Below are 23,299 nucleotides of genomic sequence, written 5' to 3'. Positions count from 1 at the left end.
TATAGAGTAGTGAATGATAAAGCTGAGAGTCAAACACAGGCTTGTTTGACCAGTCTGGATTCTTAACTACTATCCAGAATGTTCTTTGGCATTTCAAATCATTCATAAGCAATACTTCCAAGAATGTTTTAAAACAGAAAAAATTAAACCAGAGTTAAAGAGCTACTTACTTTGTGTGAAGTAGAGAGAACACTGGGGTAGGAGTCAAAAGGCCATGTCCTTATTAGTTGAGCAAGTCTCTGAGCAAGTCATCAAGTCATTCACCAGCTCCTCCTTTTGCCTTTGTTTTTTTTCCATCTGTAAAAGTGCCATTCTTACAGCATCCTTGAAAAATAAATAAATAGGGTGCCTGGGTGGTTCAGTTGGTTAAGCCACTTCCTTTGGCTCAGGTCATGATCCTGGAGTCCCAGGATGGAGTCCCGCAGGGAGCCCGCTTCTCCTTCTGACCCTCCCTCCCCCTTCTTGTGCTTTCTCACTCTCTCTCTCTCAAATACATAAATACAATCTAAAACAAAACAACAAACACACACACACAACACACACACAAAACAAACCTTGACTTCCTCTTTAATTTTCCCTATTCTAAGATAGATGAAATCTGCCGCTCCCATATCATTTGTGACAGTTAAGGCTGGTATTGGATGAGTCAGCTGGCACAGAGCTTCTTGTCCTGAAAGAGAGGAAAAAGCAATGATTAAATGCCACCCCCCCCCAGCAGAGAGCAAAGCTAAGCATAATTATGACTCAAGTTCAAAGCCTAGAAAATCGTGGTGGAAACAGGGTGGATATATTCTTCTGTCTCCAATTTTCTCTGTATATTCATCATTGACCATAGAAGTGTGGATGAATGTGTGGTTCATCATGTAATCATCATCTCAAACTTGCTCACACTGTTGTGGAGTAATCATGCTACCAAACTGTCTTTGGCCAGTTGGAAATGAGACCTAGCCTTAGAGAAGAATCGCTAACTTTCTCAAGCTTGAATCTTTATTCTAGCACACAGCTTTTTCTGTCCTATGTGTTCTGGGCTGGATTGTGTCCTCTTAAAATTAATATTTTGATGTCCTAATCCCCAGTACCTCATAATGTGACCATATTGGGAGGTAGGGCCTTTAAACTAAGGTAAAATGAGGTCATGTAGGCTCTACTCCAATGTGACCAGTGTCCTTATAAGAAGAGATTAGGACACACAGTCACAGATGAAAGAATGAACAACCGTGTGAGGGTACAGGGAGAAAGTGGCCATCAGCAAGATTTTAAATCTAGGGTTGTTTTAAGTTTTCTCCTTTCTTCTCAGAATTTCTTTACCTTTATGTTTTTATTTCTTTCCTCCTCTGCTTGAGCTTGCCCTAAAAAGTCATGCTTGGGTATCAAACTTCATCCATGTCCCGAGGTGCAGAGATTTCACAGATGTTTGAAGAATACCTAATATTAGATTAATATTGATTAATACTTTGTGGTTTGAGTTTTTTATAAAGATATATTTATCTATTTGAGAGAGAGGTGAGATGCCTAAATTATAACCATAACCACTATTTCTGCTTCTGTATCTTCGCTTGCTAACCCATGAGGAGATGGGAAATTACCAGCAGACTTTCTATAGGCACTCTGTAACCACACAACCCCCGCCCAGAATCGAACCTAGCAGAGTGGCTGCTCCCGGACCCCCACCCGGCTCTGGGCCGAGAGATAACAGCCATCTGGCGCCAGAGAAACCCCCACCCAGAATTGGACGTGACAAAGTGACTGCTCCCGGACCCCCCACCCAGCTTTGGGTACAGGAGATAATAACCATCTGGCACCCCGCAGCTTGATAAGGAGACCCCGGCCAATCCTGAGGTGACACATACCCTAGCGGTGCCAGCCAAGCAGTTTGAAGAATGACAGCCCTTTGACCTAACCAATAATCTGTTCCCAGCCTTTTCCCGCTCTGTAGCGCGCCAGTCATATTATAGAGTTGCTGTTTGATTTTCCCACAGTATGTAGTGATTTGTTACGAGATACTATGATGTATGCTAAGTCCCTGCCTCCCCAAAAATAGTGTATAAAAAGTGCTGTGATCCTGAGCTCAGGACCTCTTAGCGTCACCGGCAACAAGTGCGCGGAGGTCTGGGTGCGAACTTGTAATAAACGACCCTTGCTGTTTGGCTTTGACTCTGGACTCTGGTGGTCGTCTTTGGGGGGTCTCAGGATTTGGGCACAACAGAGGGTACACTCAAGTGGGGGAGGGGCGGAGGGAGAGGCGAGGGAGGATCCCAAGCAGATTCTCTTAGACTCTTCCAGATTCCAGATTCTGCATTGAACATGGATCCCAACACAGGGCTTGGTCCCATGACCCATGAGATCATGACCCAAAACCAAGAGCAGATGCTCAACACTTGACTGACTGAGCCACCCAGGTGCCCCTTGTCCAATACTTTGAGTATAGCTTACATTTCTACACCTATGTAAAATCCTTGTTACTGACCTACCTGTGTGTGTCAGTCCCTAAATAGATTATTTAATTCTATCACTACTATAATAAAACACTGAACTATATATAACTGATTTCTCATCCCTCACCCATACCCCAGGAATTCTTCTATTTTTTTTTAACTTCCTATCTTAATAATATGACAGCACTGTGCCAGCCATCCAGACACAGATTCTCAGTCTAAGAACTTAGAGAGTCCTTCTTGTCCTTTCTTTCTCTTGCCTCAGACATCCAGCTCCTTATCCACTTCTGTTCATTTGTACTTTAAAACATCAAATAGGAAAACACTTGTAATATTATAGTTTAATATTTGAATTTTAAATTTTAATTTAAAATATCAATATGGACTTATGAATTAAAAAATATATAGGTGTGTGTATGTACCTATCCATCCTAGCTCTGTCTACTATATAAATATAGAAGCAAAGATATCCTTTTCTTTGGAGAAATACCTGATTCTAGTAGTTGATCAGGGAAACTACAAGGTGGAGCTTAGGATATCTTGTTATGCCTAAAACCAACGAAGTGCTCAGTGATTTATGGGGGCATGTTAAAAGGACCCAAGAGCTAGTTTTAAAGGGTTTCCCATAGACAAATTTGGACAATTTGAAGCAAATAGATTGCAAAACATTGAATATTTAAAAATCCATGAGTCTACAGTGATACCCCCCCAAAAAAAGTGGAAAGAAGAAAAAGAATCATTTGCATCATTAAAAGTAGCAAATCCTTACTGTGAAATTGATAGTAAAAGGGAAAGAACTAAATATTTACCCTGCCTTTTTAGGAGGAATTGTATACCATCCTAGTTGATAAGGGAAAACTCAGTTTTAGAAAACACTGCTGAAGAAGGAATGATAATATTTGAAAGTCATTATTTTGTAACCCCCAGTGAAATAATAGATTCAAGCAAGAACCATCACCGGTGAAAGAGTACTGCAGAACAGGATATTCACACAGTGACAAAGTGTCCTCACGCGGTGACTTACTGGTGGCAAAGGAGAAATCTGGAAGTCACTAGTTTGACTATAGCAATTTTATGGGATAACCTTGAATTATGTTTCTTCTGACATGATGCAGGTGAAATTTACAAAATCATTTATGAACTCTTCTTGCCAAAAGTGTTAAATTGAATCTATTTAAACCTTTAGACCTAACTTCAAATATATAGGAATTACAAGGAATCACAGAACAACCAAATTATAAGGAAACCTGCAGAGGAATCCCTAATGTGAGATATTTTATCAGACAACTTTTTTGTGTTCTTCCAAAAGTCATTATTATCGGGGGAAAAGAGTAGGAAAAGCTATTCTAGATTAAGAGACCAAGGTGTGGCGCTTGGGTGGCTCAGTGGGTTAAACCCTCTGCCTTCAGCTCAGGTCATGATCCCAGACTCCTGGGATTGAGCCCCGTGCATCAGGCTCTCTGCTCAGCAGGGAGTCTGCTTCCCTTCCTCTCTCCGCCTGCCTCTCTGCCTACTTGTGATCTCTGTCATATTTAAAAAAAAAAAAAAGTTGTTTAAAAAATAAATAAATAAAAGAGACTAAGGAGACACAACGACCAAATTCAATATATGAACCTTGATTGACCCTTGGCTTGATAAAAACAGCTAAACATCTTGGGGACAATTGGAGAAAATTTCCATATGAGCTATATGCTAAAGGACATAGTATGTTGTATTAAGAAACTAATGTTTTCTTAGATGTGATAATGACATTGTGGTGGTATATAAGAAAATTCTTACTCTTATTTTTAGGAAATGTATATTTGAGTGTGAATATTTAGGTATGACGTGTCATAATATCCACAACTTTCTTTCAAAATACACACACCTGCATGTGTGTGTGTGTATAAAAATAATGCAAATATGTCGGGACGCCTGGGTGGCGCAGTTGGTTAAACGACTGCCTCTGGCTCAGGGCGTGATCCTGGAGTCCCGGGATCGAGTCCCACATCGGGCTCCCAGCTCCATGGGGAGTCTGCTTCTCCCTCTGACCTTCTCCTCGCTCATGCTCTCTCTCACTGTCTCTCTCTCTCAAATAAATAAAATAAAATCTTAAAAAAAAAAATAATGCAAATATGTCAAAATGATAACTGTTGTTAAGTTGAGGTTGAATCTGGGTAGAGGTTGGTATTTATTGTACTAATCTTTCAACTTTTGTAGATGTTTAAGTATTTTTATTTAAACAATTTGAGGAGTGCCTGGGTGGCTTAGTCAGTTAAACATCTGACTCTTGGTTTCAGCTCAGGTCATGATCTGAGTGTGGTGAGATCAAGCTGGCTGTCAGACTTCACAATGAGCATGGAACCTGCTTAGGATTCTCTCTCTCTCCCTCTCCCTCTGCCCCTCCTCACACCACCCCCCAATTTGTGTGAGCTCTCTCTTTCTCTCTCTCCCCCCTGCCCCCCAAAAAAACAGCAAAACCAATTTGGAAACTTTTTACATCTCTGCTCCTTCTATGCCTCTGCCCCTTGCCTCCATCCCCATCACCACTTTCCTACTGTAAGTCTTTATCATCTCTTTCCTGAAGGATTGTGGTGGTTTCCTAAGTAGTTTCCATATTCAGTCTAAAGGCCCTCTAAACCATCTGCCAAGGACCACCTCCTAAAAATCAGCTCTTAACCATTTTCCTGCCCTGCTTCACCCTCTCCCTCACCCACATGGTCAAGTCTGAAAACACTTGGCAAGCAAGGCTCCAAACTTGTCACACCACATTCTCATTCAAGGCTTTCTCCTGCCACCTCATAGCCTGTTCTCTGCCAGGGGTCACAACCACAAATGCCCATGGGCAGGGCTGGGAATAAAAGAATAGAGGGAATGGGGTCTGGGATGGGCTGGGGAGAAGGGTCTCCCTCCAAAGGGTGTAACTGTCCCTCAAGATCAATTGAATGTGGGCCCAGTGTTGCTAAATCTTTGCATTTCTTTTCTTTTCTTTTCTCTTCTCCTTCTCCTTCTCCTTCTCCTTCTCCTTCTCCTTCTTCTTCTTCTTCTTCTTCTTCTTCTCCTTCTTCTTCTTCTTTTTCTTCTCCTTTTTTTTTTTTGAGAGAGAGAATGAGTGGAAAGAGTAGCAGAGAAGCAGAGAGAGGCAGACTCCCCACTGGGCAGGAAGCCCAGTGTGGGACTCAATCCCAGGACCCTGAGATCATAACCTGAGCCGAAGGCAGACCCTTAACCAACTGAGCCACTCACATGCCCCTATATCTTTGCATTTTCAATAAGTCAAAAATAAAGGTTTGTATACAAATGCTCCCCATTTTAAATACTGACAAGTAATTAAAAAAAAAAAAATACTCGGGCGCCTGGGTGGCTCAGTGGGTTAAGCCGCTGCCTTCGGCTCAGGTCATGATCTCAGGATCCTGGGATCGAATCCCGCATCGGGCTCTCTGCTCAGCAGGGAGCCTGCTTCCTCCTCTCTCTCTCTCTGCCTGCCTCTCTGTCTACTTGTGATCTCTCTCTGTCAAATAAATAAATAAAATCTTTAAAAAAAAAAAAGAAAGAAAATACTCTGCAGACTAAAAAAAAAAAAATTGTGGGTTGCAGTGTATAACTCCTCCATGACTGCATGCTTGCCTTTTCATACTGACCTCTGTGTCATTCTTCCAGTATTCCAGAACTTTCTCCATCCTTTTCTTTCGAAACCCTGTGAATCCTCCAAAACCCAGCAAGCAAGGCCCTTCACCTTCCCTCACCACCCCCCCACCCCCATCAGCACCAGTGCTCCTTCTGTGGAGTGCCTGACCATTTGTACAAACCTCCCTTGTAGGCCTTGTAATGGAATTACGTATTTGGTCATCTGTCTTCTCCCGCTGGGCTCTCAACTCTTGTGATTAAGAGCCACATTTTACTTATTGTTCTCCCCATTGCTGCTCATGGAGTCCAGTGTATTTCAGCATTTGATGAGCATCAAATTGATTGAGTTGCAGCCTGTTAAAAGTAATGCTGTAGGAGAATTTAGGACATCTTGTCTATGGCACCTAGCTGAAATTGTACTTAATGTCTCTGAATTGGTACCCTGGGTGGCTCAGTCAGTCAAGCATCTCCCCTCAGCTCAGTTATGAACCCAGGCTCCTGGGATCGAGTCTCATATCGGACTTCCTGCTCAGTGGAGCGTCCACTTGTCCCTCTTCCTCTGCCCCTCCCCTCGGTTTCTGCTCTCTCTCTGTCAAATAGATGAAGTCTTTAAAAAAAACCCAAAAAACTGTGAATCAATAGGAGAAGAATTATTATTATATTCCAAATAAGGTTGTCTTCTGGGATCATTTGTCTATTGTAGGAAGTCAAGTAAGTATGCTTAGTTTTTTTTTTGTTTTGTTTTGTTTTGTTTTTTTTGACAGAGATCACAAGTAGGCAGAGAGGCAGGCAGAGAGGCCGGCAGAGAGAGAGAGAGAGGAGGAGGAAGGCTCCCCGTTGAGCAGAGAGCCCGACGTGGGGCTCGATCCCAGGACCCTGAGATCATGACCTGAGCCGAAGGCAGAGGCTTTCAACCCACTGAGCCACCCAGGCGCCCCAAGTATGCTTAGTTTTTAAAAAATAATTCTGAAAAACAGGATTCTTTCTGACCTTTTAACCCAGCAGAATGATAATAGGGTTTTGATTCAAGGATTGCCTTTCTAGGACAACATTGGCCAAGATCCGGCTGATGATCTAGGCAGCTTTGGCAACCTACAGATACTCTAAGCTTCCTTGAATTCTCGAAAACAGAAATGAGTGACAAGGTGTGTGCTGAATCAAGTCACCCCCTCTTTCTGGGACATCAACTCTTACCAGTGTACCACACACCCAATTCTCTCCTTTTTGTCTGTCTTATGCCCTTCTTTTTTGCAATGCTTTCTTTTATTTAGCATTCCTTTCAAAATCTTGCCAAAAACTTACTTCTCCCAAGGAGTCTCTGATACATGCCACTGGTTTTGATTCTTCCTTTGTTTTATGTAGTTCATTTATTCATTATGTTGGGTATGGCCTATTCCAATGTAGGCTATATAATTGGAAAATTAGAATAAGAAGAATAAGATATTAAGAGTCATTTGAAGGCCATTGTTAAAAATGACAGCTTCCCAGACTCCTTCCTGGAGATTCTGATTTGGTGGACTGACATGAAGTGGGGGATGGGTATAGGTATTTGTATCTCTAACAACAGCCACAGCTAGTTCCTAATATCAGGCAACTTTGGGAAACAGTGGCCTCATTTTTATAAGCTTGATTTGGGGTCAGACTGATTAAGATTTTAGGCAGGGCTCTAATTCTTGTAGCTTTGTTGTAACATTAGGCAAGTTACCATGTCCAACAGCCATGTTTTTTAAATCCAGCAAATGGGGATTCTAATTACTATTATAATTTTATTCTGGTGGAATCAAATGACTCATGTAGACATTAGCACCATGCCTGGAACATTCTAAGCACTCAGTAAATGTTGACAGTTATATTTGCTTATAATTTGCTTGGTCGTGTAAGTATGATTCGAGGTTTGGATGGTGGTTTCTTTGGTTCTTCTGTGACACTGTGGTGATTTAGGATAGGATGACCCAGAGGTTTTACTCTAGCCAGAGACAGTTGTCAAGAGTCTGCTAACCTTTGCCAATTTTTTATCGCCCCAACAAGGTATCATCCTTTGTTCTCTTTAATTGTACCTGATAGCTCCATTAAATTATAGAAAGGTCTTCAAGGCCATTGACCTTGTCATCTACTTTTGTCACATAGTAGATCCCATATCTTGCATGATGGGCTATCAGCTGAGAGCACTATCTAATAGAGTACACATTTATTTCATGAAATTATAGAACTATCATTTTTTACTTAGGTTACAATAACTTCTAGTGTTTCTTGGGTCTTCTACTCTTGTAACCTTCCAATCAGTCCCCACACAGCATCAAATTGATATTTTCACAATGTGATCACAGAATGTCATTCCCTGTTGAAATTTCTTAGTCTTTCCCACTTTATTTGGAATAAAATCCAAACTCCTAACCGTAGCTTTGAAAGCACTACCTGACCTGGGCTGTTTAGTCTGTCTAAACTCATATCCTGTCATTCGCTATATAGGTCATTACATTCCTATAAATTTGCTGTCCCCTACCTGGCTGTCCTTTTCCCCTAGATCTTTATGTCATTCAACCCAGATGTCACTTTCTCAGAGACCGTCCTTCAACTCCCTATCCAATATTTTTCCTCTCATTAGTTTCTATCCCATTATCCTGCTTTATTTTCTCCAGATTACTTAGCACTATCTGATATTGTACTTACTAGTAACTGTTATTATTTGTTTATTCTAAACTCTGGAGATCAGGTGTCTTGTCTATCTTATATTCTTGGTACTGGGACTAGAACCTGGTACATTTCATGTTCTCAGTACATATTTGTCAAATCAATTGATGAAACTTACAGACAGACTAAAGAACATCTATAGCGTTCAGTGGATTTCCACTTTTTAAAACAGAAGACTCTCATCAAAACACAATATTTGGCTTTAAATTATTAATTTGTGTCTTTGTTTAGTCTTTTCACTTCTCTTGATAAGCAATAGAATTCTATACACAAAACAAGTTCTTAGTAAATGCTTAGCAATTTAGCAAATCTTTGTTCAACAAGAGCCACCACCAGGGGGAAATCCATCCTCTGACCAGTAGCTGCAGATGATGAGAAAATCTAGCTGGAGGAGAAACAGACCAGACAGGGAACAAGGGCAGGCAGGAGCCAGCTCCTCTGGGGCTTCCCCAGAGCTTGGCAGAGAGAGGCAAGAGGAAGCAGGAGAGGCAGGACCATTATTTGGAACATGCAGAGGAGAAGCAGCAAGACAGGCTCTTTCATGCCAGCCTGAGCAGTGATGGAAAGCTGCCTGGCCTGGAACAGCCCTGGGCCAGCGGCTGCAGCACTGAAGACAAGATGGCAGTGGGGGTGGTAGGAGCAATGGTGGTGTCCAGAGAACAACATCTCAGAGAGGTCCTGATGTGTAAAACCGCCTCCCCCTGGGACTAAGCCATGAGGGATCTGGAAGGAGGCAGCGAACAAGTACAGGGACAAGCAGGCAGCAGTGAAGAGGACATTTGACTCTTCACTCTCTCTCAGGGGACAGGAAGGGATTCGGAATTCCCGCAGTTGGGCATGTGGGATCTCAGACAGAAGTAGTGGTTTTGCTGTTACTTGGGTCTTATGTATCTTTCAGTATCATCTTCAGGGATTACACATATCCAGAGATGACAGAGATATTGGAATTAACAAGCAAGAACTTTAACACAGTTCTTATAAATGTGTTTGAAGATTTACAAGAAAATAAGGATTTGGATGAGAAAAGGAAAGTTCTCAGTCAAGAACTGGAAACAATGAAAGAAACCCTCCTAGAAAGTCTAGAATTGAAAAATAAAATATCTGAAATGAAAAATAAAGATCACTAGATGGGCTTAACAGTAAATTGCATTCTACAGAAGAAAAGAACTTGTAACACAAAGGCTCATGGAAACTATGCAAAATGAAGCACGCACAGAGAAGAAAGGCTAGAAAAAAATGAAGTCTCATTGACTTGGAGGGTAGTATGAGGTGGCCTGACATTTGTGAACTGGAGTCCCAGAAGAAGAGGAGAACGTGACTGGGATAAATAAATGAATATATATGTATATATATATATATATACATATATATGTATATATTCATTTATTCATATATATATATATATATATTTCAGGAAAAATAGCTGGAAAAAATCCAAATTTGATGAAAAATATTAACCCATGAGTTTTATAAGCTCAGGAAACTATAAACAAGACAAGAAGGACAAAAACCACTTTTAGGAGCATTGTAGTCAAATATCTGAAAACCAGGGACCCAAGAGAAGCATCTTACTAGCAGCCAGAGGGGAAAAAACTCATTCTGCACAAGACCTTAGGGAAGCTATCAATTGACTTCTCCACAAGCCAAAAGACAATGCAATAACATCTTTAAAGTGCGGAAAGAAAGAAAACCTGTTAACCTGGAATTAGAAACCCAGTGAAAGGATCCTTCAAAGATGAAGGGAATAAGAATAACGAGAGCAAGGGCAAAGACGAAAGAAGGGAGAGAGGAAGAAAGACAGAAAGAATGAAAAAGAAAAACTGCCAAATAAACAAAAGCTGAGAGAATTTGTCAATAGTACACATGTACTTGAAGACATTAAGACTTTAAGGGGTATATGTTTATAAAAAATAAAAAATAAAATTTCCAAAAAAAAAAAGACTTTAAGGGGTGTCTGGGTGGCTCAGTGGGTTAAAGCCTCTACCTTCAGCTCAGCTCATGATCTCAGGGTCCTGGGATCGAGTCCCACGTCAGGCTCTCTGTTCAGCAGGGAGCCTGCTTCCCCCTCTCTCTCTGCCTACTTGTGATCTCTGTCTGTCAAATAAATAAATAAAATCCTTAAAAAAAAAAAGTCTTCAGGGTGAAGGAAGTGATACCAGATGGAAACTCAGATCAACATGAAAAATTAAGAGTACTGGAAATGGTAGATCTGTGGATCAATAGAAATTTGTTTTTCCTTGCTTGTTATTGAATGAGTGTCACTCTTAATTATAGAGCTAAGTTCTCAGGAAACATTGCAGTTTTCTGGGAATCAGGAAATCTGAGGCCTGGTCCATTTCTAGGACCTTAAATAAATGCCTTTAATCTCTTACCTTGGTTAGATCATGGGCCAAGTAGAATTCTAATACTTGATATTTTTCTGTTTTTGGTAAGCATTCAATAAACGTTTCCTTTTATCACTGCCAAACACCTCACAAGGGCTATCTTCCCATTGCATCTCATATTTAGCGTGTATCACATGAATCACCTGGGAAGTATGTGGAGTCCTTTTCAGCTCCTACCTGCTGGGTTGGGTGATGCAATCCTTCAGGAAAGTCACCTTTGCTGTCCTAGTGGCTATTCCTTGGAATTTCTTCAAAATTCACACTAGGAAATCCGGAGAGCAGGATGTTTCAAGGGGAGGATGAATACTAGCCAGGACATGAGGAAGATAAACCCGCTTTAAGTCTGTATTTTAAAATCTCATTAAGCTTCACGTCTTATGAGGTATAATGTGAAGAGATAGATTTCTTTTCAGAAAGCAAGTTGTCAGGCACTTGGGGGGCTTAGTTCACCCAGGGGGATGTTAAAATTATATTTGAATTGTCAGTAATTCCAGAAAGCAAAATGCAAATACTAAAAAGTGAGTCTGTAATTGAAATCTCTAGGCAAAGAAAGACCTTTGCTTCCTCCCAAGGTCATCTGATATCGGAGTAAGGGGGTTTAAAAGAAAACGAGTCATTGATGATTTAATAATATTTGACATGAGAGATTCACTTTTGTAATTTTAATTTTTTTACATAGAAAACCGAAACTGCCTTGAATCTACTGGTGACATATCAGGGTCAAAACTGCTGTGAACAACATTCTATATACTTCCTAATCCCCTCAACATTTGCAACGACTATGTATCCCCTTTAAAATATGTGTTTGCATTGGACTTTAAATTCATATTTTCTTTGGGCATTCTCATGTTTTGTAAGAATAGAAAGCTTGTCAGAGGTTTCTTATGATGGGGCTAGAAACCTTGCTCATATCTGAATTACACTGAGTATAAAAAGCAAATTGGGGCCATCTTCATACTTGGTACCCTTTCCTGGCATAGAATGACAGAGTACTGATATAAAAAGGACTGCCTTTTTGAAAAAAAAATTTTTTAATTTTTTTATCCAAAGTGTTCCCAAGTACCATAGTCCTTCATCTCTGGAAATATTGTGGCTTTCAGGGTCACTGGCTGTGTGTCATATTCTCATAGAGAGCACAATTCATCGACTGTGGATATTCTTTGCATTCTCGGTGTTGTTCACGGCTGTTTTACCTCATGAGCTGTGTGACACCTTTCATTTTTAAAAATGCTCTCATGTTTGTGAGGACGGTGTGTCAAGTTATTGGGCCTGTGACTGGCCTTGCAGCTGTCCACCAGCTAGAGCTCACATGAAAGTGGACACAGTTGTCAGGGTTGTGATGCAGGTTAAATGAAATTTAAAAACCGGTGGTATCCAAAAAAACATCTGGTAGAAGGATTATTTTGTTTTGTTTTGTTTTGAATTAATGAGGCAGAAATGCATGCTGTGAATAATGACTGTGAGCAGCCGTGGTTTTTCTGTGAGGAATGTCCTCACTGTTAGCACCGGCAGGAAGAGAACATGTGTCATATTCGTTTTTTAATATTAGTATTTGCATAGAATGATTTCAGGGAAACAAACTGGGTTTTCTTCCTTACTGGTTATTATTGGTTGATGATCCTCCTGCGAGGGCTTATGATATTAGGTGAAACCATGTGAAATGGCTTTTTATGTAGGCAATTTTATATGGCTCTAGGAAGCAAGAAATATTTTAATTAGTTTTCTCTATATCATTGTGAATCTGCCACAAATGTTTTAAATTAATACATATATTTAGAAATTGAAACTTGAAAGGCAAAATTCATTTGTTCTCACGCGTGCTGTGGTTTTACTCTTTCTCGTTGCCTTCGCGCTCTCAAGGAAATGAAAGTTCTATATACAGAAAATCTGACATTTGTCATTTTGTAGCCCCTTGAGAGGTAAACAAGTAAAAAATAAGAATATTACTTACTCAGTCGTGAGTTAAAGTCATCTTTAGATCCTTCTAACAATAATTTAGACTTGCAGCAGTTCCTTTATGAATTTTTATGAATTCTTTTTTCTATAGAGAAGACAATTTCATCCCGGGAATGTATTACAAGTATTGAAATGTCTTTCCCCTCCCCCTCCTTCCCTATTTCTCCATTTGCAGCTTCAGCTGTACATAAAGGAGCCCTGGTAGCTTCTGCTGAGACTTTTCAGTAGAAAATCCTTCAAAAAAGAAAAAAGAAAGAAAGAAGCAGCTATTTTGAAGACTGACTTTCTAAAATTATATTTAGGTAAGTTAATTTTAGATGTCATCCCTTAGAGCTGAAAGTAAACACATTTGATTTAATCATGTTAATCAAAATGTATTTGCATTCAAGTGTTCTTATATATCAGTACTTCTAGATGGATTTAAATTATATTGACAGAAAACATCCATTTCTTCACATTTTTAAATACCAGTCAGGTTTTAGAACCTGGTCTACAGCATGGTTGTTTTTTGGGGGGAAAAATGTCGTTCAGCCAAGGCTGATCTTGTTTTTCCTTTATTCTTTAAGCCAGGAGCAATTACTTTTCATTTCAGGATTAAGAGGCTGTAACATGGCCATTCGTCGCTGAGGCTCCTGGTTTCAGCATGTCTCCTTGGTTCCCAGCCAGTCCTGGGTGTTCAGGTAGCAGCTGGAGCTGGGAGTGCCTCTCCAGTCCACATTCTTTGGCTATGAATTTTGCAGCCCTGTTTATCTGATGGAGACCTCCCCACAGCGAGTTGCTCATGGTACTGTCACACAGACCTTAATGAATGATACGGAAAGATACTGAATATTTTTCCTCCAGGAATGCCAACCCATCCTACATGCCAACCAGTCCCCTCACTTTGGCCGATCACTGCAGAAAGCCTGGTGCTGAGCTCCAAGGAGACTGTCCCACACAAATCAAACAGGATGCCTGCAAGTCCTCTCTATGGGGCTGTCACCCAAGCCTGTTCAGGGAATTTTCAACAGTTGCATCTGCGCAGACATCGATTCTCACTTCTTTGCAGTAATGATTTACTTCGGTTTATACCTTCAATCTGCGTATGTTATCACCAGCTTCAGCACACAAAGATCTTCCTTCTTTTAAAATCATGACTTTACTTGAGTTAGCTTGGGGCGGCTTTTAGAGCATGGCTTTCTCACTATGTCATGTGTCTTCATTTTGCCTTCCCAAACCAGACCATAAATTCCTTGAGAGAAGAGATCCGGAAACTGATCATACCTTACATAGACAGACAGACAGCAGCAAAGACAAAAGCAACCACAAAAGGGCCGTTGTTGCTCTTAGTAATTGAGAAAATTTACCTTAACATGTTTAGAAGACTCTAGATCATTTGCTCTGACTTATGTCTCTTCTCCTTTCCCCGGCCTGCCCTCTGCTGGAACTGCTAATGAGCAGTAAGAGGGCCAAAGCAGGACATGGTGTGGGAAACATTGGGAAAATGGGGCCTTGTCTGATTGAAAAGCAAGTTGAACCACTGTCATTTGTGAGTTCACAACATAGACCTTTGAAGCTCCCCGTTATTTGCCTTTGGGTAACTAGTTATCTCGTTACAAGACCCCTTAGTGGTTCAGCTATGCTTGGGGATGTGATTCTGCCCACTGGCATGAGATGGGCCACATGACTTTGTGTGTCTTCCACTCTTATGTGCTTCTTTCATCTCTCTCTTACAGCCTCCCAATAGATACCAGATCGCGGATGCCCTGTCCCAAGCATAAATCCCGTCCTGTTTACCAATCCCTCAAAACCTTCATGACCTTCATATTTAACGGGCATTTTCAAGGATCTGGCAAGACTGCCGGTTTGGTAATGCAAGGCAGAAGGTAAGCGTGAAACTCGAGACTGGTTTCCTGTTTCGAAGGGGAGCAGGATGTGACAGATGCTGAGCCAGTCTGTTTGCGCTTGGAGAGGAGAAGCCAGAGTGTCTGATCACTAGATGACCGCTCCCGCGTGCTGGCTCAGGGGTGATGTGAGCAGTCCCGAACCCCCTCCCGCTCTTGGTCAGATGGCTACATGTTACGAAAAAAGGGAGGAAAAGCATGTTTTTCGCTTTTGTTTTATGATTAAAAGAGGCACTCTCTGGAGAGGCAGAATCCATTAGCTGAATCCATTTCAGTATCTATGGTTAATTAATTTGGACAACGTTAATGCACTTTTATTATGTAACCTTTAAGAGCAATTCTGGTAAACGTCCATCCCATAAATACTAGCACTCCTTTATATGTATGAAATCCTTTTTGGAAGGGTGAGTCTGAATTGTTATGCAGATATTAATTTGCACACAGCACTGACCAGACAGTACAAAAATGCTTCCTCATAGTTTGAACATTTCTTGATACATTTTGAAGTGGAAAAACTCTTGGTTATGACACTCTGTGTTTTAAGTCAGTGAATAATTCCGTCTGGTTGCCTCCCAAAGTGTAACTTTGAGAAGCGGTTTTGTCATACTCGGAGCTGAATAACTGATTTCTGCATTTCATTCTGTAAATTAAACACAAGACTTTGAGTTACTAGGAGAAATAACACAGTTAGCCAGTAAACCTTTCTATAAAATGACAGCATTTTAATTTATTGTATGCATTAGCACTTATTCATGGCTAAGATTTCATCAATCAATTTCCCATTTTAAAAAGATGTCTCTGAAAACAACAGTGGAGAGATGTTGAGTTCCAAAAGGGATGTTGCAGAAGGCAGCATCAGGTCTGGCATTTGGGGCAGGTGTTTAACTCAATTGTTATAGTCAATAATCATGCAGTTCTAAGTATAAACCCACTTTTTAAAGTATCTACCTAATAAGCTGATTTTCTTGGAATGTTAGAATTTTAAAAAGAAAATATTTAAATTTCATTATTGAAGAGGTATGCTACATTTGTTCAAAATTATAACAATGTCTGATATTATTTTAAAATAATAAATTTATTATTTATTTAATATTAATTATTTAAAATTTAAAATAGTTATCTTGCTACTTTGTTGGGCTTCTATACTGCTTGGGTTTTTCATTTTGTTTACAGTAGTACATTTCAATAGTTGGCTTCAGAGTAAATGAGTATTAGTACATTCTGATATTCTTATTAATTAGTTGCTTTTTGAAAATGTTCTAACCTGAAAATTACTCCAAAATAGAAGCTTTAAGGGGCGTCTGGGTGGCTCAGGTCCTGATCCCAGGGTCCTGGGTTTGGTCCCGCATCGGGCTCCCTCCTCAGTGGGAAGCCTGCTTCTCCCTCTCCCACTCCCCCTGCTTGTATTTCCCCTCTCGCTGTATCTCTCCATCAAATAAATAAATAAAAATATTTTTTAAATTAAAAAAAATAGTTATAGCTTGAGGAACACAAATGTTTTGCTATGAAACATCATTTAACACATAGGCTTGGTCTTAACCTTTTTCCAGGTAAACTTCTACAAAAATAGGGTTTGCGTGTACCTCAATGGTACGTAGACAGCATGACTATAGGTTTGTTCATTTTAAATGCCACTGATAGCGCCATCCAGGTCTCTGTGTGAAAATGTTCATATTTTACAAGAAACTTCATTAACAGGCCACAGAGGAAATGCCAGGGCCTCCATATCAATGGTTCAATGAAGAAAATTAGAAAGGTCTCTAGCTTAGCAATGCTTACTTACTTATGTCTTTTGGAATTTTATTGAGGCTTCAGAAATGGAACAGAATCTTGGCTATACTTTCTCTTTTCATAAAAATTTTTTTGTTTATATGAGATCCATCATTTATTTTTCAGTTACTGTTTTAATGCCATAATTGGGGTAGTCAGAATGTTCTAAACCTAAATCTTTCTCCTTAATACTTGGGCTCACTTCCACATTTTTTTTGTCAACTGGAGAATGATTTTTGATCTCTTTTTATTTTTAGAGCAATTGTACCTGCATTATCTTACTATACACACAAAAGCTTTTTTGAATAAGTAGGGCATCACAGGACACTGGAAAGAGCACAGGCTCAGGCAAACCTGGATATGAGTCAGAATTTTGTCACTCAAGCTGTATGACCTTGGTCAGTTCATTTAAGCTCATGGCATCTCAGCTTCGCCATCTATAAAATGAGGATCATTCTGCAGATGTCACAAAGTTGCCGTAGGAACTAGGATAATGCATATTAAGCATTAGGCCAGTACTTGGATTAAAGTAGGTGTGAAATAACTAGCTGCTGTTATTATTTGCCATATATTCCAGATTAGGAAACTGAAACACAGACATATTAAATGGCCTTGGTCAACTTCGGAGAACTGGGGCTCCCAGTTATTACTGGAAAATTGCAGCCTTACCTCTGATCAAGCCTCACTGAGAATGAAGTTGTAGGACACACAAAAAATGCAAAAGGTACAGAAAAATCAGGAATACTGAAGCAATCAGATAATCAATATCTACGTATTGAACACCGTGGATGTATAAGGTATTCTGTGTACAAGTTGGGGCACTTTGGGTTGCAAGTGGCAAAATCCCAACTTGCCCACACAAAAAGGAGAATTTATGGGCTGGTGTAACCCAAACCCAAGTGTAGGGAACTGGGACTGGAGATGATGAAGTCAGCATCGGGAACACTTTTCAGGCTTATACTCTCTATTTCTGACCCGTGTTTCTGGTTCTCTTTGCAGATAGTTTTCTCCATGCCATGGGGTGCATGGCTTCTAGCTGCTTTGGTCTCTCATCTCATCCTAGCAGCCCTTCTACCATCAAAGAAAGAAGGTTTCTTCCCCTTTGGCTCCATCCTATAAACAGTCTCAAGAATGACTTACACTGGATCAGCAGAGGTTGCATACTCCTTCCCCAACCAGACACCAAGCCAGGAAGATGGGGTCATATCCCAATGTATTAGCTATAGAGTAAAAACTTAAATTTATTTCTTAACATGCATGCCTTTTAATAGAGAGACTTGTAAACACTTGGGTACTGTCTTACAAAAAGCAGAACTCTCTAAAGAGGGTGACTGGAGGCTGACGCAGAACGACATCCTGTTGTATGAGAAAGTCCTGGGGGAATTTACTCTTCTAACAGCTTGCTTAATGCTTTTGCTTCCTGTGGAGTGGGCTGGGGTGGGAATTTAAAGCAGACTTCTAAATTGAGTTCTGCAGTGGAGGAACTTCTCTTAAAATCTCTGCTGGAGTTACTTAAGACATTGAACTGTCGGGGTGCCTGGATGACTCAGTCATTTAAGCGTCTAACTCTTGATTTTGGTTCAGGTCACTATCTCAGGGTCCTGGGACTGAGCCCCATGTTGGGCTCCATGCTCAGTGGGGTCTGCTTGAAGTTCCTCTCCCTCTGCCCCTCCCCTGCCTGTCTTCCTCAAATAAATTAATTAATTAAAAAAAAAATTGAGCTGTTTGCTCTTGGCCCCAGTACTTCAGTGTCCTCTCACTGTTACATTTGTGGGAGGACATGGTATTATATTAGAGATCTGGAGAGCTTGTGACTGGGTGCAGATCCAGTGTTTTGACTTTTTATGCCAACATCAGCATTTCCCCCACTTGTTTCACATTTCTCCTGTCAGTTGGGCCCTCAGTTCAAGGTTACCTTGATTACTTTCTGGTCTTTTTATTTTTATTTATTTTTTCCAATTTATTTACTTTCAGAAAAACAGTATTCATTATTTTTTCAGCACACCCAGTGCTCCATGCAAGCCGTGCCCTCTGTAATACCCACCACCTGGTACCCCAACCTCCCACCCCCCCACCCCCCCGCCACTTCAAACCCCTCAGATTGTTTTTCAGAGTCCATAGTCTCTCATGGTACACCTCCCCTTCCAATTTACCCAAAAGCACATACCCTCCCCAATGTCCGTAACCCTACCCCCCTTCTCCCAACCCCCCTCCCCCCATATTTTTATTTATTTTTAAAGATTTTATTTATTTGTTTGACAATCAGAGATCACAAGTAGGCAGAGAGGCAGGCAGAGAGAGAGGGGGAAATAGGCTCCCCACTGAGCGGAGAGTGGCTTCAACCCACTGAGCTACCCAGGGGCCCCACTTTCAAGGTCTTTTTAATCAAAAATCTTTCTTAGCTATTTTTACTTCAAAATGTTGTCTCTTACCTGATATAGTTTTTGGAATATACAGGTGAGGTTTGGTGGGGCCTGGAGCCCACAGCCAAGAAAGAAATCTTTTTTTAAAAAGTTTTATTTATTTGACAGACAGAGATCACAAGTAGGCAGAGAAGCAGGCAGAGAGAGAGAAGCAGGCTCCCTCCTGAGCAGAGAGCCCAATGTGGGGCTCGATCCCAGGAGTCTGGGATCATGACCTGAGCTGAAGGCAGAGGCTTTAACCCACTGAGCCACCCAGGGACCCCACGAAAGAATTCTTGAGATGACTTCAGTGCACAGTGGTGGTTTCATTAAAGCACAGGGACAGGACCTGTGGGCAGAAAGAGCTGCTGCCACCCCACCCCCACCCCGCTTCCTTGCTCCCCCACTGCTGCCTGGGGTTTATGAAGGACAGCTGATTATATACTTTGGGGCTGGAGAATTAAAGATAAAGGAAGTTCCAAAAGGTTTTCATGCGCTAAAGAAGACACAGGATGTAGGAGGCCTTACTATTGTCAAACTAAGATGGTTTTTCGCTCTAGCAAAGAATTAACATTAAGACATTATACTCTGCTGCCTCAAGTATTTGTCAATGGGCTGCAGGTTACATGGACATTTAATTTGATCTACATTTCCTTCTGCCTTTGTTTCCCACATCATTACCCATTACTCTTTTCCAGCACTAAATTCTTTCCTTTCTCACCTCCCTAAGAAACTAACACCATACAATACTCCAACTTCTGTTTACATCTTGGATTACCTCTCTCCACTGCATCTTTCTCCACTTATCTACCTACAGTTCTATCCCCTAATGATATCATCAAAAGAGGGAATATATGTGGAAGTACTCTATGTTTTTAACGTGGAATAAAAATATGAAATAACATTGTTTTCCTATCTCCATAATCATCTCAAAAGATTATCAATGTAATGCATTTTTTTTAAAGATTTTATTTATTTATTTGACAGAGAGAGATCACAAGTAGGCAGAGAGGCAGGCAGAGGGAGAGAGAGGAGGAAGCGGGCTCCCTGCTGAGCAGAGAGCCCGAGGTGGGACTCGATCCCAGGACCCTGAGATCATGACCTGAGCCGAAGGCAGCGGCTTAACCCACTGAGCCACCCAGGCGCCCAATGTAATGCATTTTTTTAGTTTACTTTCTCACTATTCAACTCATTACTTAATGTCTTAAAATCTGATGTCTCCTAACATATTTGGGGAGAGGGGTGTCCATATCTTTGTTGACCCTTCTTCCAGCACATGGCACATTTGACTTTGCCCTCCTCTTTTGGTGTTTGCAACTCACTGCCTTGGTTCACCTTCTGTTTCTCTGACTACTCTTCTCTCTCTTTTAATGCCCATCTGTTTCCTTCTACCTCTGAATGTGAGTGGTCTCTGGTCTCCATCATTCTGTCCTGGTTCTTTCTCACCACACCCCTTCTCTCTTGTTCTCATAAGTACTTCTTCTTCTTCTTCTTTTTTAAAATTTTATTTATTTATTTGACAGAGATCACAAGTAGACAGAGAGGCAGGCAGAGAGAGAGAGGAAAGCAGGATCCCCGGTGTGTGGAGAGCCCGATGTGGGGCTCGATCCCAGGACCCTGAGACCATGACCTGAGCCAAAGGCAGAGGCTTTAACCCACTGAGCCACCCAGGCACCCCGCTCATAAGTACTTATTGAAAAAATCCCAAATCTCTCTCTTCCCTTCAATGTGTTAAATGTCTGCTGATAATGATCTCATTAGCCCCCAAACATAAGGTATATAAAATAAACTCTCACCCCATTCTAAATACCTTCTACTCTATCTCAACCAAGAATGTCACTTTTTCTACCCACTCCCCTAGGCTTGAAACCTTGGTTCCCTCTTTGATTCCTTGCTCTTCTATCCCTGATTCCAATTTAAGCTATACTTTTAAGAACATGTTCTGTTCACCTACCTTCTGTTCACTGTCTCTCCCTTCTGCCTTCTCTTTCTTCAGGCTGGGGTAGTTCAGGCTGCTGGAATAGCACACAGTCCATTATTCTGCTTTTAGTAAGGTTGTCCAAAAGTATTTTGTGGCCATACTTTTGTTTTTTCTCTTCCTCCTTCTTGATTCTTTCCCTCTTCTGAACTGAATAATGATTTGAACTTTATTCATAAAGATGACTAAATCTACACAAATACCTTTCTCAAAATCAAAATATACACTAACATGTTTAGAATGGCCTATATAACCTGTATAGTTAGGTAACGGTCAGATGTAAGCTGACCGTTGTCTATAAGCATTGACCTTAAAAAATACATTTCATAGCTATGTGTTTCATTGATGTAATTTGTACCTTCAAGTGAATAACTTCATATGAGGATAACATTTCAACCATACTTGGTTTAGAAAGCTAAAGTTTTTTTGTTTTTTTTTAAGATTTTATTTATTTATTTGACAGACAGAGATTACAAGTAGGCAGAGAGGCAGGCAGAGAAAGAGGAAGGGAAGCAGGCTCCCTGCTGAGCAGAGAGCCCGACGTGGGGCTCCATCCCAGGACTCTGGGATCATGACCTGAGCCGAAGGCAGAGGCTTAACCCACTGAGCCACCCAGGTGCCCCGAAAGCTAAAGTTTTGAGGATCTACTGATGGGCTAACAAATGTGCATTAAGCATATTATTTAAGTTTTGATACATTTCCAACAGTCATCAGCATATAATTGCAGTTTAGATGTGAACTCATCAGAAATATCATCCCAGTCTCTAGGGCTCATGTCGTCTTACTGTATTTCTGCAGATCCTATTAATAAAGAATAATTAAGGACAGCTTTATTTTTCCCAGTTGCAATATTAAAGATGTATGTTGTAATAGTAGCATACTGTGCAGCTATTAAAAAAAGTAAACTAGAGAGGTTCTTTTTATGCTTATATGGAAAGATATGCTTGTATGGAAAGATGTCTGTTATAAACTGAATGTTTATGTCCCCCAGTGCAATTTCATATGTTGAAGACTTAATCCCCAATGTTATGGTATCTGGGGACTAACTAGGGTTAGATGAGGTCGTGAAGGTGGGATCACTGCTCTTATAATAAGAGACACTGGAAGACCTACTGTCTATTTCTGCCTAGTGAGGACACTGTGAGAAGGAACCCTCGGCAAGCCAGGAAGAGAGCTCTCACCAGAACCCAATCACGGCTGGCACCCTGACTTCAGATTTCCAGTCTCCAGAAATGTGGAAAAATAAATTTCTGTTGTTTAAGCCATCTAATCTATGGGGTTTTGTTATGGCAACTCAAGCTGATTAATACAATCTCCAAGATTTACTTTTAGATAGGGGAAAAAATAGTCAAAATAGTGTACCATTGGGGTGGGAAAAAAATGAAAAGTATCTATCCTTGTACTGGCTTGTGTATACTTTCTAAAACTCTTGAGACTGAATGAGAAACTAATAATGTTGGTTACTTGTTTTGGGAACTTGGCAAATAGAGGGCAGGAGTGGAAAGGAGACATGGATACATATATATCTTTCTGTATTTCTTGATGCTTGGACTATGTGAATGTGCCACCACTTCAAAAATTAAGTAAGTGAAATTTATTTATAAAAAATAACAAATCCATTTGGAAAAACAAGATTATATTGAAACAAGGAAAATATTGATTATGTTGAAAGAAAATTGCTGATTGGGAGAATAATTATGACAAAAGTTGACATTTGAGGATGAAGGACTATTAAATTATAAAATTTATATTATATATAAATTTTATTAATATATATAATATATAAATAATTATAAAGTTATATTAAATTGCTTTCTGGGTCGGTTATTTCATGATAGCTGTGATAGGTAGATATGTAGTTCCGATTGCCTACTGCCCTTTCCTGGGCTCTGCATTGATTACTGACGGTAAAGCTTGAAGTACCCTATGTAACATGCATTTGATTGAAGGATAATGGCCATGGGTTCTCAAGTACTCTCTCAGTAATGTCCAGGTGGGCTCTCTGAGAGTAAAGACTTCTTCACCTTCCCTCAGTTGGTGGTCCTATCTTCAAGGACAACAACTGCTGAGAAAAGGACCAAGCCATTCATTTGAAAGAGGTCAGTGTGTCTTCTTTGGACAAAGACGTAACTTCTCTGGAAACTTACCTTGGTCAATTAAACGTCCAATTGTTTTAGGAACGTTATATCATACT

General features: G+C 40.4%; 1 long non-coding RNA gene across 1 annotated transcript in view; it reads left to right on the top strand.

Annotated features, from left to right (window-relative positions):
• The window catches only part of LOC122900149, an 82,696-nt gene extending 64,397 nt beyond the window's left edge, over nucleotides 1–18,299 (top strand). Inside the window, exons 2-4 of the long non-coding RNA XR_006383186.1 lie at nucleotides 13,248–13,374; nucleotides 14,788–14,937; nucleotides 17,725–18,299. This is a non-coding gene — a long non-coding RNA (uncharacterized LOC122900149). The remainder of the gene's footprint in view (nucleotides 1–13,247; nucleotides 13,375–14,787; nucleotides 14,938–17,724) is intronic.
• Nucleotides 18,300–23,299: the final 5,000 nt, after the last annotated feature.

This window comes from Neovison vison, chromosome 2 (genome assembly GCF_020171115.1).
Source record: "Neovison vison isolate M4711 chromosome 2, ASM_NN_V1, whole genome shotgun sequence".
In the NCBI taxonomy this organism is placed as follows: domain Eukaryota; kingdom Metazoa; phylum Chordata; class Mammalia; order Carnivora; family Mustelidae; genus Neogale; species Neogale vison.
This window is presented reverse-complemented; position numbering and strand designations above follow the sequence as displayed.